The 17,330-nt window shown below is 42.2% G+C and overlaps 1 protein-coding gene across 1 annotated transcript in view; it reads left to right on the forward strand.

Moving 5' to 3' along the window:
* The first annotated feature begins 9,064 nt into the window (after positions 1-9,064).
* The window catches only part of ATP8B1 (ATPase phospholipid transporting 8B1), a 90,262-nt gene continuing 81,996 nt past the window's right edge, over positions 9,065-17,330 (forward strand). Inside the window, exon 1 of the mRNA XM_060761319.2 lies at positions 9,065-9,372. The gene's annotated coding sequence lies outside the window, so the exon portion shown is untranslated. The remainder of the gene's footprint in view (positions 9,373-17,330) is intronic.

Below are 17,330 nucleotides of genomic sequence, written 5' to 3' on the forward strand. Positions count from 1 at the left end.
TTGTGCAAAAAGGGACACTTGTCCAGCACAGATGCTTGAAGGATACAAGTGTAAAAGCATAAGCAGACATTTTTATACATAAGAGTTCTCATGCACTAACATTGCTACGTTTTGAAAACTCCTTCCCTTCCCCTGATTGGCCAGCACCGAGAAGCTGCCATGACTTCGATCTTACACTAGCTGATAGCCACTGGAGTTCCCACTAAATTTGGCTGAATATGTTCTGACAGTCATTCTTATTCTGGGATGTAATTTATTGTTACATCTCGAATAGATTACTGCAACACACTTTATGTGGGGTTGCCTTTGAAGATTGTTTGGAAACACCAACTACTCCAATGGGTGGCAGCCAGATTACTAACTGGAGCGACATAAAAGGAACATATCACCCTTCTGTTATGTCAGCTCCACTGGCTGCCGGTCCACCTCCAAGCACAATTCAAAGTGCTTGTCTTGACCTATAAAGCCCTATATGGTTTGGGCCCAGCTTACCTGTCCGAACGTATCTCCTTCTATGTCCCGCCTCGGAATCTAAGAAAGTCTGACGCGGCTCTCAGTCCCACCTTCTTCACAACTGCATTTGGTGAGGATAAGGAACAGGGCCTTCTCGGTGATGGCCCCTCACCTGTGGAATGCTCTTTCTAGCGAAATTAGGTTGGCTCCATTCCTCATCCCTTCTTTCTTTAAGAAAGAAGCTCAAAACATCGTTCAGGGACCAGGCATTTGGACAGTAGGTTTGGCAGTAATCACAGTGTTGGAATTCCAACAATGATAGGCTTTGGACTGAGTCGTTGTTTGCTAAATCAGATGTGGATACGGCTATTTGATGAATAATAATGTTTTAAATATATTTTAATCTAATGTTTTATCTTTTGTATAATGTTGTTTGTAATGTGTTTTTGTATGTCAGCATCGAATTGCTGTCATTGTAAGCCGCCCTGAGCCCCCCTTCAGGGGTTGAGAAGGAGGGGGTAGAAATGTTGGAAATAAATAAATAAATAAATAAATAAATAATGTTCATTATCCCCATTCTTCTTCCCATCTTTACTTGAACAGTGCTACAGATTATTCAATTATGCACACTTTGTGATTTATCAACATATGTTAAAAATGCATTTACAGGCAGCAAAGCAAAAACTTTGAAAGAAACTCTTGAAGAACAGAGGGAACTTTGCAGAGGATTTTTAGAAGAATTTACAGCCTTATTTGTAGTTAAGTATTATAATCCTGAAACTTCCATTAGTTGATCTACCAAGAATTTGGTGTATGTTCTTGTCGGTTGAGAATGAGTATTTTTCCAGTTAGTTATTTAGTTATCCTATTTGGAATTTGATGGATGGGAATATCTAAGGAATGCTCAACTTTTGTCAGGCAGAATAATAGAGTGGCCCAGGGGATGAACTGTTTGATCCAAACTAACTGGTTCCTGAACTGAGCAGAAGGTTGAGTCTGATGGTCTATGAGTCACCTTCCAACTCTATGATTCTATGATACATTTTGCTGTTCGAAAAAAAGAGCATTGAATACTAGCATCACTCTTTGTAGTCATGATGCACAGTGCTCAAGGCCTGCGAGATTATTTTCCGAGAGAAGAAGACATCTCCAAGGCAATGGAAGTACAGTAGAGTTTCACTTATCCAACTTTCGCTCATTCAACATTCTGTATTATCTAATGCCATGGAGCCCCCGGTGGCGCAATGGGTTAAACCCCTGTGTTGGCAGGACTGAAGACCGACAGGTCGCAGGTTCAAATCCGGGGAGAGGCAGATGAGCTCCCTCTATCAGCTCCAGCTCCTCATGCGGGGACATGAGAGAAGCCTCCCACAAGGATGTTAAAACATCAAAACATCTGGGCGTCCCCTGGGCAGCGTCCTTGCAGACGGCCTATTCTCTCATACCAGAAGTGACTTGCAGTTTCTCAGGTCGCTCCTGACACGACAAAAAATAAATAAATCTAATGCCATCTTCCTTCCCGCCCGGATCCACAGCTGTTTCAATTCCTCTATGTGTTTTGGTGCTAAAGTCATAAATATAGTAATTACTACATAACACTACCATGTATTGAACTGCTTTCTCTGTTTATTTGTTGTAAAGCATGATGTTTTGGTGCTTAATGTGTAAAATCATAACGTAATTTGATGTTTAATAGGCTTTTCCTTAATCCTTCCTTATTATCCAACATTTTTTGCTTATCCAACGTTCTGCTGGCCCGTTTGGATAAGCAAGACTCTACTGTACAAGGAAAAAACACTATTTTCTGACTTTCATGATTAGGTGCCCGCCTTATGGTAGGACTGGTCCTTACATTACAAACAGAGGGGGAGCAGCAGAACATTTGTCAGATTATAAAATGTAAAGTGAAGTCATCCATACATAATAGTCATCCATACATGAAGGCCCAATCTCACTGTTCCTCCTCCTTGGGCTCCTCCCTCACACTTTTTCTACTCCTTTCTCATCCAGGGTTCTATCATTTTATCTTGTGCATTTGGCCCGCCCACTGTGTTCGACTTTTATTATGTTATTTTGTACTGTTTGTTTTATCTTGTTACTTTATGTATTTTGTTGTGATGTAATTTTTTGTTGTTTTGAATTTTATTTTGCTGTATTTTTGGGCTTGGCCTCACGTTAGCAACACTGAGTCCCCTTTGGGGAGATGGTGGCAGGGTATAAATGAAGATTATTATTATTATTATTATTATTATTATTATTATTATTATTATTATAAACATCACAAGATGGGTCCACAGCAGATACTGTGCTGGCTGTGGTATTGGATCACACATCAGACACTTCCCAAGTGTCTAGGACTGTGTGATGTATCGGCGAATAATGCGTGCAGATCCCAGATGGACTTTTGCAGCTGGCAGATGGTAATCTTGTCAGCACCGATTGTGTTTAAGTGCAGGCCAAGGTCTTTAGGCACTGCACCCAGTGTGCTGATTACCACTGGGACTACCTTGACTGGCTTGTGCTAGAGACGCCTTCTTCTTCTTCTTCTTCTTCTTGCGCCAACTGCGACCATACCAGGTTGTTAACTGGGGCTCCTTACAGAGAGCGGTCATCCCTCCTGTTCAAGGAGCTCCACTGGCTGCCATTCATTTACCGGACCCAATTCAAGGTGCAGGTTCTTACCTACAAAACCCTGAACGGTTTGGGACCCGCCTACCTGCGTGACCGCATCTCTGTATACGAACCCACATGATCTCTTCGTTCATCTGGAGAGGCCCTGCTCTCGATCCCGCCAGCATTGCAGGCACGATTGGTGGGGACGGGAGAGAGGGCCTTTTCGGTGGTGGCCCCTCGACTCTGGAACTCACTCCCTAAGGACATCAGGCAGGTCCCAACTCTGGCAGTTTTCAGGAGGAGCTTGAAGACGTGGTTGTTCCAGTGTGCCTTCCTGGATTAATGATCCCATAGCACTTTGTCCCTCTAAAGCACTTTACACTTTTTAGGTCTGCCCATATGTCTCTCCACAAACACCACTATCACCTTTTCGTCCATGTTCAGCACTATCTCCAATTTTAATTTTACATTTGGCCTTCCCATAGTTTTAATTGTATTTAATTGTCTTACTGATAATGTTATATGTTTATGTTTATTTTAATTTCTTGTATTGTTGTGATTATTGCTTGTATTGTGTGTTTGGGCTCAGCATCATGTAAGCCGCACCGAGTCCCTTGGGGAGATGGTAGCGGGGTAAAAATAAAGTATTATTATTATTATTATTATTATTATTATTATATCTGTCCCACATATTTTTCAATAAAGCAGTTTTGCTTTGGAGGTGTGTCTTAAGCATAATTGCAGGGCCTGGGACATAGAAGAAATTACTCTTTCTCCCTTTCTAAATGGTGTCATAAAATTATCACTTGTCTAAAACAAGGGTACTCTTTAAAAAAAAATCAAGTGCTTGTCTTTCACAACTTTCTAGAAACAAATCTACCTTTTCTATGTTCTTATTGCTGCAAGACTGAAGCAAATTGTGTTTCTGATAAATTTAGCAATACTTTGGGAGCAACGTTTGTGAAAAACACAGTCTTCAGATGTGTGTTTAACAAATAAATTAACCTTTGAAGTTATAGAAACCCACTGGATGGCCTTGGAGAAGTCACACTCCCTAGAAAACCCTATAAGAAGGGTGCAGTATTTTATAGTTCACTTGGAGGTACTTAAGAAGTAAAATAACATGTAGTTCACCCATAGATTTCTCTTGTATTGATTTAATTCTTACCTAGACACAAAGCTAAAGGTTTCTCCTTGACATTAAGTCTAGGTGTGTCCAACTCTGGAGGGTGATGCTCATCTCCATTTCCAAACCAAAGAGCCAGCATTGTCCGTAGACACCTGCAAGGTCATGTAGCTGGTATGACTGCATGGAACATCATTACCTTCCCACCGGAGTGGTACCTATTGATCTACTAACATTTGCATGTTTTCAAACTGCTAAGTTGGCAGAAGCTGGGGCTAACAGTGGGAGTTCACCCCACTCCCCAGATTTGAACTGCTGACCTTTTGGTCAGTAAGTTCAGCAGCTCAGCGGTTTAACCCACTGCACCATCTAGACACTACAATAACACATTTTTCTATGCCTGCACAAAAGTAACAAAATTGCATGAAAAGTGTATGGTTTTGCAAGCATGTGACCCTATGACTGAAGAGGGCTGCAATTCTAGTATGAATTATGGTATGAAGAAAACTGAAGCTTCCTTATTTGCCCATGACTTGGTGCGAATCCAAAACACAGTTCTGGAAGAAGTGCTTGAAGGTGCATTAAAAAAAACTCATTAGAAGTAGTTCCACCAGTATTGTTACCACAAGGAAAAAATAGTAAAGGGCAAATTATATAGAATTATATAACCGGTATTCCTAAAAACCCTGAAGGTAGGTGAAAATCTGAGGCATGAAAGCAGAGCCTCTAAGAGAAATTTGTACAAGAGTGCTTTCAGGACCCGGAAGGGAGGGAGCTCTTCTCAAAATTGAGAACATAAGGTCTTTTTTAGGCCTCTTCCACACAGTTGTATAAAATCTACATTGAACTGGATTAAATGGCAGTGCGGACTCTAATAATCAAGTACAAAGCAGATGTTGTGGATTATCTGCCTCGATTTTCTGGGTTATATGGCTGTATGGAAGGGCCTTCTCATTTCTATTAAGTATTTTCAATAAAGAACATGACATATCAAAGTTGTACAAATGTGATTTTGATAAAATATGAACAAACTAGACAGTTTGTAGTGTCAGAAATTCATGGGCTTTGCCTTGGCTCCAGAATCTGGAATGATGGACCAGCTGAAGCCACCACCATATAGGTCTTGTATTAGAGTCCTAGGTGAAAAGAGAACAAAATTTCCAATTTCTTGGATTCAGTTCAATAATAAGACCAGGAACCAATGCAAGATTGGGTTTATTATGCAGTGATATTATCAAGGACAGTAATAAGGAAGTGAAAGGTACATAATGTAAATAACTTTGCAGACCAGAAGTTTAATGGCAAACAGCAAAGAAGTTGAGATCAAACACCACTCTGTCAGCCACCAATATTTATTCATTGGCCTTTACCCTCCCTCTCATTCTGTGTCCCAACAAAACCTCTGGAAGGAGGAAACTTTATTTATTTTTATCTTTGATATGGAGCAAAACATCTGAGTTTAGAGGAAGATGTCTATTAGAACATAGAAGTAAATGGTCTTCCCCAAAGCCACTATTGCAAGAACAGGTTGTTGTAGGTTTTTCGGACTGTGACCAACTCAGAGGTTGTGACCTCACAATCTCTGAGGATGCCTGCCAAAGATGCAGGCAAAATGTCAGGAGAGAATGCTTCTAGAACATGGCCATATAGCTCGAAAAACCTACAACAACCCAGTGATTCCAACTATGAAAGCCTTCAACAATACATTGCAAGAATAGTTATGATTCCCTTTTTTTTTTTGCATAGAAATATTGTGCCATTAAGTGAGGAAGAGCAGAAGAAGAGAAAGCAATGGCAGTGGTGGTGATATTTTGTTAGGGCCTAAACCATCCACCAATGAGACTAACTCACCCCCTTTATTTAGGTTTTCTGCAGCTTCTCTAAATTCCTACCCACCAAAAATTAAAATATAACAAAAGCAAACATGTGAAACAAACCATGTTTCAGGAGGCATGCAATTTCAGTATGACACAAAACTGCAGCCACCCCTATCTGCCCGTGAGTTGATGCGACTCCAAAACAAAGTTTAGGAACAAGTGCCTGAAGGCGAAGGAAAAAAATGTAAGCAAATAATGACACCAGCATTACAGCCACACAGAAACAAGTTCTCTTTTCATGTCAGGAGCAACTTGAGAAACTGCAAGTTGCTTCTGGTGTGAGAGAATTGGCCATCTGCAAGGACATTGCCCAGGGGACGCCCGGATGTTTTGATGTTTTACCATCCATGTGGGAGGATTCTGTCATGTGCCCACATGGAGAGCCGGAGCTGACAGAGGGAGCTCATCCGTGCTCTCCCCGGATTTGAACCTGTGACCTGTCTGTCTTCAGTCCTGCCGGCACAAGGGTATAACCCACTGCACCACCGGGGGCCAATTCTCTCACACCAGAAGCAACTTGCAGTTTCTCAAGTTGCTCCTGACATGGAAAAAAAAAAACACTTTCTGTAACAAATGGCAAATCCTGTAGCTGCTGTCCCATCAACCCCTAAAAGAGGGTAAGTATGGAAGTTATGAGAGCTCCATGTGGAAAGAGGAGGAGTACAATTTCATGGATTAAGTTGGGTAATAGGACCAGGAAATAATGCAAACCTATGTACACTTTTACAGTGATGTTATCAAAGATCGTCATGAGGAAGCAAAAAATATGCATTGTAAACTGAAAAGGTAAATGGTAGACAGCAGAGACGCTCAGCTCAAACACAGGGCTTTCAGCCATCAAGATTTAGCCAGACCTTCTAGTGATATTGCTCCTCTGATTTTCCCATTGAAAAAGCCCTTCTCCGGATTGTGTTTTGATTTTTTTTTTGGAAGTGGATATTGTCTTCCTCTAAGAAAATACTGACAGTTCACAATCGAGCCCTTAGCTTCAACTTTATTATCTCCTTTTCTTTTGTTTTCTATAGTAATTCTCTCAATGTGATGCTTCCCCCTCAACCAATAGTACAAAATGTAAACCTTGCCTTTACTCTAGCACAGACTGTTCCAGACATTACATGTTGGTGGCACACTTTTTTGGCAAGCATCATTTCACGACACAGTAATTCAGTTTTACTTGCAAATCAAAGGTTAAACCAATCCCTTTAAAAGATAGTGACACATATATAAATTATAATAACAAAATGTATGGGGAATATCAAGGCAGAAAATCCTACATTATCTAAGTGTGGACTCAGGGCCCTTGCACACTGCCCTATAACCCAGAATATCATGGCAGAAAATCCCACAACTTCAACTTTCAACTGGGTTATCTGAGTGCACGCTCAGATAATGTCGGATTTTCTGCCTTGATATTCTGGGATATAGGGCAGTGTGGAAGGGCCCCCAGTTTAAAGCAGATATTGTGGATTATCTGTCTCCGCCCCTTCTCTTCCACCCTTTTGTCCTTCCTTCCCCCCTCTTTCTACTTCTTTCCTTCCTTCTCTTTTGTCTTTAATTCCTTCTCTTTCCTCCTTCCCCTCCCTCTTTTGCCCACCCTCCATGCCCTTAAACCCTTTCGTCCTTCCTTCCTTCTCTCTTCCCTTCCTCATTTCCTTCATTCCTTCCTTCCATCCTTCCTTTTCACCCTTTCGTACTTCCCTGCCTTTTGTCTTTCCTACCAACTTCCCTTCTACCCTTTCATCCTTCCCTCCCTTTTGTCTTTCCTTCCTCCTTACCTCCCTCTTTCTCCTTCCATCCTTTCTTTCCACCTTTTCATCATTCCTTCTTTGCCTCTTTCCTCCCTCTCTCCTCCCTTCCCTTTTGTATTTCCTTCCTTCCCCCTTTCCTCCCTCCTTCTCTCTCTTTCTCCTTCCATCCTTCCCTTCTTCCCTTTCATACTTCTTTCCTTCTCTCTTCCCTTCCTCGTTCCCTTAATTCCTTCCTTCCATCCTTCCCTTCTACCCTTTCGTCCTTCCCTCCCTTTTGTCTTTCCTTCCTGCTTCCCTTCTATCCTTTCATCCTATCCTACCCTGCCTTTTGCCTTTCCTTCCTCCTAACCTCCCAGTTTCTCTTTCCATCGACTTTCTGTCCTTCCTTCCTTGCCTCTTTCCTCCCTCTAATCCTCTTTCTCCTTCCTCCCTTCTCTTTTGTCTTTCCTTTCTTCTCTTTTTTCTTTATCCTTCCCTTCCCTCATCCTTCCATCTTTCTCTTCCTTCCTCCCTTCCTTTTTTCCTTCCTTCTTTCTTTCCTTCCATCCTTCCCTTTTGTCTTTCCTTCCTTCCTTCTTTCCTCTCTCCTTCCCTCTCTCCCCCTTTATTCTTCCATCTTTCCTCCCTTTCGTCCTTCTTTCCTTCTCTCTTTTCTTCCTCCTTCCCTTCCTTCCTTCCTTCCTTCCTTTCATCCTTCTCTTTTGTCTTTCCTTCCTTCCTCCTTTCCTCCCTCCTTTCTTCTCTTCATCTTTCTTCTTCCATCCTTCCTCCCTTTCGTCCTTCCTTCTCTCTTTCTTGCCTCCTTCCCTTCCTTCCTTCCATCACCAGGCAGCCTCTCCTAGAAGGGTTTGCTAGCTTGCAGCCCCCAAGTTAGAAAGTTTGCCCATGCCTGTTCTATGCTATGGAGCCATGAGAACTGTAGTTCTACAAGGTCTTTAGCCTTCTTTCCCAAAGAGTTCTGATGGAGGTCTCAAGATCCCGTAGCATTGAGCCATGGGAGTGCCAGTGGGACCAAACTGCATTAATTCCGCCGTGTAGCTGCCCCTGGAGTCCCTTCCCTGGTGCCCAAAGGCTCCCTGCAGCGTCCAGGCAGGAGAGAAGGCGCTGCAACCTGAGCAGCTGCGAGGAGCCTCACCTGGGCGAGGGGCGGGGCCTCGGAGAGCCTTTACCTGCGAGTCACGTGGGGGCTTTCCGGTGAGAGGATGGGCTTGGGCTTGTCAGAGGGAGGGAGAAAGAGAAAGAGAGAGAGAGAGGTGTGCCACTCCCTCCCTCCGTCCTTCCTTCTCTTTCTCTACCTGCCTTTTCCTCTTCCTCCGGAGAGAGTGTCCAAACTAGAGCTCCCCAACTCCGACTCTCCTTTTCCCTTCCGAGGCAAAAAGAGGGGAGCGAAGCCAACTCGAGGAACTTGTTCGTCCGCTCCCCTCGGCTCCCTCGACCAGTTTGTGTTTGGAAAGGGGGGTGCACGACAAAAGGGAAGCCTTGAGGAAGCATGCGAGCGAGCTGAGCCAAACACACACCCGGCCGGAGACGGGGATTCTGCCTGGAGACGCAGAGGGTGAGCCAACAGGACATTCCCCCCTGATTTTGGGGGGTTTGGGGACAGGGAGAGGGAAGGCTGAAGGGTGGAGTCCTGGGAGAAGCTGGGAGTTTTGTTCATACATTGCAGAATTCATGCAGTTCAACACCGATTTAACTGCCATTGCTCAATGCTATGGAGCATGCATGGGCAAGCTTGGGCCCTCCAGGTGTTTTGGACTTCAACTCCCACAATTCCTAACAGCCTACCGGCTGTTAGGAATTGTGGGAGTTGAAGTCCAAAACACCCAGAGGGCCCAAGCTTGCCCATGCCTGCTCTGCAGCCCTGAGAGCTGTAGTATGAAAGAACTTCAGACTTCTCTATCAAAGAATATCCAGATTTCTCTCTATCAGGTAAAGGTAAAAGCTTCCACTGACATTAAATCCAGTTGTGTTGGACTCTGGAGGTTGGTGCTCATCTCCATTTCTAAGCTGAAGAGCTGGCCTTGTCCATAGACACCTCCAAGGTCATGTGGCCAGCATGACTGGACGGAGCACCATTACCTTCCCACCGGAGCGTTACCTATTGATCTACTCACATTCGCATGTTTTCAAACCGCTTATTGGCAGAAGCTGGGGCTAACAGCGGGAGCCCATGACACTCCCCAGATTCGAACTTGCAACCTTTCAATCAGCAAGTTCAGCAGTGTAACCCACTGTGCCATCAGGGGCTCCTTTTCTCTATCACTCAACTTCAAATGGTGTCACAGCACAGAATCCTGGCAGCTAAAGTGGTATCAAGCTGCATTCATTCTCCCACACTGATGCACCTTCAGGGACATGAGGGCACCACGTCACCACCTTGCCAGGTCTCCAGTGCCGAAGGTGGCTCAGGTGCCTTGGCTGAATTTGGAGGGCTAAGCAGATGCATCCTTATTTGCTCCCACCTCCAACAAGTCTAGACCTGACAGAGTATTTTTACCTTATATATTCCTGTATACGTGTAAACATTTTAGCCAAAAGGACACCCCTGCCCCCCCCCCAGCCTGTGTTGACTTATCAATTGGTGGAGTACTATAACTTAGTAGTACTATAACCCTTATCAGAAGTGAACTCCGCTCTGAGTAGAGCAGTGAAACACAAGAGCTTAGTCTGCCCCGGGAGGACCTAAAACATTGGTTCTTAACGTGTAGGCCGCGGACCACTAGTAAGTCGCAAGGACGAAAATCTGGTTCACGAGCCTCCGTCCTCTATATTTATTTTATTTTATAGGTGAGATTAGGCAAGCCCCCACCCTAGCAGCTTTTAAGAAAGAGCTAAAAACTTGGCTTTTCCGATGTGCCTTCGGAGAGTGACGATCCAACCCATTTTTGTTAGTTTCCATCTACAGTTAGTTTCCATCTACACGATGCACTTTCCCCTACCCCTAATGAAGCCCAAACCCCACTGCTCCCCCTTCTCGGGCTCCTCTTTTACAAATACACTTTTCCTACTTCCTATCTCACCCAGGGTTTTAACGTTTTTAACATTTTATCTTGCAAATTTGACTCGCCCTTTGTGATTGATTTTATTATGTTATTTTGCATTGTCTATTTTATTTTGTTGCATTATGTATTTTGTTGTGTTTAATTTTCTGTTGTTTTGTATACTATTTTGTTGTATTATTTTTGGGCTCAGCCTCATGTTAGCAACCCTAAGTCCCCATTAGGGAGATGGTGGCAAGGTATAAATGAAGATGATTTATTTATTTATTGTGTCATCCGCAACCAGAACATTGTATTACATTTCTAACAGAACAAAACAAACAAACAAATTAAAAAAACAAATTTTGCAAACTTGGTAGCTGATTAGATGTCCTTTGACCAGTATCTGGCCACTTGAAGTGCCTCTGGTGTTGCCGCAAGAAGGTCCTCCATTGTGCATGTGTCAGGGCTCAGGTTGCATTGCAGCAGGTGGTCAGTGGTTTGCTCTTCTCCATACTCGCATGTCGTGGATTCAACTTTGTAGCCCCATTTCTTAAGATTGGCTCTGCATCTCTGGCACCATGATGATGATGATGATGATGATGATGATTATTATTATTATTTTGTGCCGCTTGCCACTCCTTCCCTGTCACTGACCATGGCATATGTTCTGTATCAGAAACTAGAGCTGACGTGGTCTATCCAATGGAATTTTCTGAATCTGCACCCCAAACCGAATCTAAAAAGTTGACCACAAATTGATTCATAGCTCTTTTGGTACTAATGTTGGAGAGTGTTCCTTGGTCAAAATGGTCCCTGGTCAAAAAAAGGTTGAGAAGCAGTGGCCCTTCTGCTCTCTCTGCAGAATGACCCTTGACTTATCCACACGTCATATCAAAATACATAATTTTGACCCTCAAAGCCCGTCCTTGACTTATACATGAGGTCAACTTATACATGAATATCTATCAGGCATGGGCAAACTTCAGCCATCAGGTGTTTTAGTCTTCAGCTCCCACAATTCCTAACAGCCTACTGGCTTTTAAACAGAGGCTGGATGGCTATCTGTTGAGGGTGCTTTGAATGCAACATTCCTGCTTCTTGGCAGGGGGTTGGACTGGATGGCCCACGAGTTCTCTTCCAACTCAAGGATTCTATGATTCTATGAGGGCAACCCAGCCCTCTGACTATTTCTCTTTCCCTTGGCTCTCCCAAGGAATCATTGCATGTACTCTGAATCCAAACCTAGTTTCAAATTGACCAGCCAGGATATTGTTTTATGATGTTAATTGGTTGTAATGTTTTTATTATTTGTTGTTATTTATTGTTTTTACTGCGTCTATCCTTGGGCTTGTCCCTCTGTAAGCTGCCCCAAGTCCCTTCAGGGAGATGGAGGTGGGGTATAAAAATAAAGTAGTTATTATATTATTATAAGTTAAAACAACTGGAGGGCTAAAGTTTGCCCATGCCTGATGTAGTTATTTTTGCTACTTGCTGTGTGCCTTGTGCTAAAGACATACCTCTCAACTAAATAAGGTTGTTTTTTTAAAAAGAATTAAAACTGCTTATATAGTCCCCCCCCCCCCCTAATTTGCTGTATTTTAATCAAATGTTCACAATATTTATATGACTGGGATATATTGTTGGTAAAACCGATCCTTTCTAGCTCTAATTTGACCCGTTATCTTTGGACTGTGTAATCTGAATGCGGATACACGAACAAGAAAACAATTTGTGATTTTCTTTTCCAAATCAATTTACAATTGAGCAAGATGCTGAACATTTTTAATGACAGAGATATTTCATTGCAGAGTTATTGTTCTAACTGTGTCCTTTTAAGTGAAGGCAAGTTGCTCTGAATCCTATTCTTAGAAAAAAGATGGGATATAAATCCAATAAATACTTTCCCTCTGTTTTTGCAAAGTCGCAAAAAAAAAAAAAACACGCTCTAGTCTATGAAATCCCAACTACTAAGCCTTAACCATAGTATACTACTTAGCTTTTCTTTTTCCACTCATAATATCCAATACTGGTACATTTTCTTCTGTTCAAATAATGTCAGGTGATAGTCCAGTCTGATGTCCAACCATTTCTTTTGTTAGTCTACTGCAAGTTAAAATAGTGGACTGATGTTTTACCTGTGAAGCAAACATTTAGATGATAGTTTCTCAATTGTTGAGAATATCCCTGTGTTGTTGAATGGAATACGCATCAGAATAGTTAGAAGATGGACTTACTTGATATGACTGCACAGAGCAGTGGTTCCCAATCTTTTTTTTATACCGGGAACCACTTGACCAAGGACCGTTTTGACCAAGACCACTCTCCAACATTAGTACCAAAAGGGTTACATCTTTAGATTTGGTTTAGTTATTCGGAGTGCTGATTCAGAAAATTGCATTGAATGAACCACATCAGCTCTAGCCTCTGATATGGAACATATGCCATCCAGTAGTCACCATCTGCTTGACCACAGAAAACTATATTTAATAATCTAGAGCTTATGTGGTTAAGCTTTTGTGGGTAGTCAGTCTCTCCTCTCCTGACATCTCTGTTGCATTGGCACTATAAAACAACAGTTGCTTTCGTTGCTACATGATTTTGAGACAATGGTGTAGTGTTTTTGTTCTTGCGGACCACTGGTGATCCATGGACCACAGGTTGTGAGTCACTAAGTTAGAGGGTGGCTGCAAGAGAGGCAGCAGTGGCTAGATCTCTGGAAAAACATCATTCTCAAGAGTGTCCATTTTCTCGTTTTTTTGGTATAAAGTGAAACTATTTCCAATTTTTCTCCAGGCACCAATTTATTGATACTGTAGTTGGCTGCTGTTCTTAATTGTTCATTTTATTGCTAGAACTTCTTTATATTTTGGTATATTATTGTTCACTGGTTTCTAAATTGACAATTTTCTACATTAAGCTTTTGGAGTACAAATCATGGAAAGATGGCATAAAAGCTGATACCATAAACACTATGGTCATTCAAGAAGAGATGGGATACAAGAGATGTGTGTGTATTTGCCTTCAAGTCACCTGCTAACTTATGTTGATCTCATGAACTTTACAAAATTTTCTTTGGCAAGGAATACTCAGCGATGGGTTTGTCAGTGCCTTCCTCTGAAATATAACATTCAGAACCTGTTATTAGTTGTTGGTATCCCATCCAATGTTGGCATTCTCACATTCCAGCTTAGCTTCCAAGATCAGATGAGACCTGGTCCACTAGGGGTTTTAGGTTCTTATTAGATCTATAGATCGTGTTATTTGTACAGCAAATAATTTCTTTCTGTCCCAGAAAGAAACACAATTTCTAGAAAATAACTCCCATTGTAAAAATGATGAGATGTAAAATCCTATATTCTCATTTCAGTTCTTTTGAGTGTAGTCACATATGCAATCTAGAAATAGATAGTTTTACTGAGAGAAGAGGGATGAATCAGCAAACCTGAGTTAATCCTCGGATTTTTGGAAGAACTCCAAGAGAAACTTTGGTGGTGGGAGGAGGGGACCTCTTGGAAGGGCTCCCACATCCCCACAAATAGCCCAGTGATGGTTGAGCATGTTTCATATCCAGCCGGAAGAGGAAAATTTAAAATGGAATAAAAAATAAAACTGCCAACAGAAGGTGGATATATTAACAAATATAAATGCTCAGAAAAATAGAAAAGTTTCCACTGGTGTCTTAAAAGTGAAGTTAAAGAAGCTTTGGCATCAAAATCTTTCTATGAGGTGGGTAATACAAAGAAAGTGCTAAAACACAAGAGAGAGTTGCCCGTTTGATACTGTAGAATTAGCCTCAGCCGTAACTGGCTGCCGATCCAGTTCCGAGCACAATTCAAAGTGCTGGTTTTGACCTATAAAACCCTATATGGCTCCGGCCCAGTGTACATGTCCGAATTTATCTCCTTCTATGTCCTACCTCGGAGTTTAAGATCTTCCGGAGAGGCCCTGCTCTCGGCCCTGCCTCTATCACAAGTGAGGCTGGTGGGGACGAGGGACAGGGCCTTCTTGGTGGTGGCCCCTTGCCTGTGGAATTCACTCCCTGGGGAAATTAGGTCATCAACATCCCTCTTCTCCTTCAGAAGGAAGCTGAAAACATGGATATGGGACCAGGCCTTTGGGTAATCTAGCAGACTAACAACATAATGACGACCAGAAATTGGAAAGGACTGTGGTAATGCTGAATGGACTTACGTGAACGTTGGCCACTAGATTGGCTTTTAATTGTTATGGTTTTAATTGATTGTTTTAACTGCTGTGGTTATTGCTGTTATGTAATTTATCTGTTGAATTGTTGGCATCGAATTGTGCCAGTTGTAAGCCGCGCTGAGTCCCCCCTCGGGGGTTGAGAAGGGTGGGGTAGAAGTGCCCGAAATAAATAAATAAATAAATAAATAAATAAATAAATAAAATAGTATTGTACGAAAGACGCATCGTGCATTTGTCCATTTAACAGCCTGAGCCAATGAATGCTTTCTTGGAAACAAGGTCTTACATAGCTGGGCAGCCTATACTTAACTGAGTTCGGATCACAGTGTTCAAAGAAATACCAAACCTAAATCTTGTTTAGTTTTGCCAAAATCTGGATCCATCCCACTGTATTTCATGGCACTGACTTCCAAATGATTGTGCAAAGGCTAAAACATTTGATGACACATTGTCTGCCATGATTGATGCTGCAACTTTTACCGTAAGATTGTCATTGGTATCCTAGGTGTGAAAGATGAAAAGATCCTTTCCTGGCTTGACATTGCTTTAGCCAGAGTCATTTGTGACTTGTAAGTGATCCACTGGAGCAGGAATTCAGGGAGGTCACATCCAGACTTAAGAAGAACAGCTAGTCCAGAGTTTCTTTTCTTTTGACCAGAATTCAATGTGTCTTTCTTCAAGTATGTGTACTATTTACCCAGAGCTTAAAATAATTCCATGGTTGGACTTGGATTATAAACAGTGTGTTTTTCAGCAGTGAAACCAAGATATTTTCCATTAAACTCCAGTGTGATTTGTCTGTTGGGGAAAAGTAACTTGCTTGGTAAGGGCTCTAAAGATGACCGGTGTGGCAACTTTTATTAAATTCTTTTAAAATCATTGCTTGTTAAAGTAAACATACTGGGATTGGAACAGTTCATATTGTTCGACTCCTAAAAGTCAGGGGATAATGAAGCGTAACTTATGGTTAAGATCATCTGAAACTCAACTCCATACTCACAAAAACATTCTGCTTTACTGTTTCTTTTGGTTTTAAAGCCTGTACATTTGAAAGTACAACAGTTCAATATTTAGTCAAGGGGCTGCGGTGGCACAGTGGATTAAACTGCTGAACTTCCAAACTTGCTGACCCGAAGGTCAGCAGTTCAAATCCATGAGACGGGTTGAGCTCTTGTTGTTAGTCCCAGTTTCTGCCAACTTAGTAGTTTGAAAACATGTGAATGTGAGTAGATCAATAAGTACCACTTTGGCAGGAAGGTAACGGTGCTCCATGCAGTCATACTGGCCACATGACCTAAGACACGTCTATGGGCAACGTCGGCTCATCAGAGTTGGATCCGACTAGACTTAATGTCAAGAGAAAACCTTTACCTTGGCCATTCACATCAGCTTCTGAAAAGCTTTTAAGTCTTGCAGTAAGGAGGTAGAGTGCTTTTTAACAAACACATAGGTGTACACATTCAAAAATGGCAGTTTTAAGAGAGGTTTGAACTCAAGGACATTTGAGCACACTACAGGTATTTATTGGTTGGCTTTCATTTCGACTACATATATGTATAGCCCCCGGTGGCGTAGTGGGTTAAAGCACTGAGCTGCTGAGCTTGTTGATCGAAAGGTCGCAGGTTCAATTCCGGGGAGCGGCGTGAGCTTCCGCTGTCAGCCCTAGCTTCTGCCAACCTAGCAGTTAAAAAACATGCAAATGTGAGTAGATCAATAGGTACCACTCCGGCGGGAAGGTAACGGCGCTCCATGCAGTCATGCAGGCCACATGACCTTGGAGGTGTCTACAGACAATGCTGGCTCTTTGGCTTAGAAATGGAGATGAGCACCACACCCCAGAGTCAGACATAACTGGACTTAATGTCAGGGGACTACCTTTACCTTTTTATATGTATAGCCAAAATACATTTAGGAAGGAGGAACTTGACTTTTGACAAAATATCTTTAGCAGCCTTGGGTATCAGTTCATAAATGCCAGGATATTCATGCTAGACTGGCTCCTTGAACATTTACGACCAGTGTTAATGTTTCTGTAATCCATTTAATTTTGATCCCATTCTTACTACTTTGTAACAGTGCATGTTTCACCTGAGGCTTGGGCACTATATTTTGTTATGCACCTGAAGCCATGGATTGTAATTAGTGCTAACATAGATCTAGAAAGCCTTAAAGTGTCACAAAACTCTTCTAATTACTTGTAGGCAGGCAATTGGGGTGTGTGCTCTCTTTTTTAAAAAAATAGCCTTAACTATTGGTTCCAGTAAAAACTCCATTGTAATTCATGCAATAATTTCATGGTGGTCTTCAAATTGGTGGATTTTTCAGT

The sequence above is a fragment of the Anolis sagrei genome, chromosome 2 (assembly GCF_037176765.1).
Source record: "Anolis sagrei isolate rAnoSag1 chromosome 2, rAnoSag1.mat, whole genome shotgun sequence".
NCBI lineage: Eukaryota > Metazoa > Chordata > Lepidosauria > Squamata > Dactyloidae > Anolis > Anolis sagrei.